Below are 333 nucleotides of genomic sequence, written 5' to 3' on the forward strand. Positions count from 1 at the left end.
ACGTTCTTTATCATCAGTAGTATTATTTGTGATTTGAATTTTGTGAATGGGAGTTTCTCTTTTGCTGTGTTAAGCCTCGGTCTTCGGATGCTTTCTCTTTCGAATTCACAATCTTGTTTTCACTGTTTTGCTGAAATACATCTACACACCTTTCATTTTTTAAGACTAAAACAAAAGATGGATTAATTGTTATTCTTAATCAAAAAGCACAACAACAATAAATCAGCAAGATACAATGACAAACTAGCTTACAAAACATTTAACAAAAACGAATAAGATGAGGCATGGCACACACCACATGCTGTATTATATACCGACTAATAAATTACAGAA

General features: G+C 31.8%; 1 protein-coding gene across 2 annotated transcripts in view; it reads left to right on the top strand.

The window, feature by feature from the left end:
• The window catches only part of LOC107671348 (connector enhancer of kinase suppressor of ras 2-like), a 106,030-nt gene that overhangs the window by 56,703 nt on the left and 48,994 nt on the right, over nucleotides 1-333 (top strand). The window lies entirely within an intron of this gene.

Source organism: Sinocyclocheilus anshuiensis, unplaced genomic scaffold, assembly GCF_001515605.1.
Source record: "Sinocyclocheilus anshuiensis isolate Anshui unplaced genomic scaffold, SAMN03320099.WGS_v1.1 scaffold1568, whole genome shotgun sequence".
NCBI lineage: Eukaryota > Metazoa > Chordata > Actinopteri > Cypriniformes > Cyprinidae > Sinocyclocheilus > Sinocyclocheilus anshuiensis.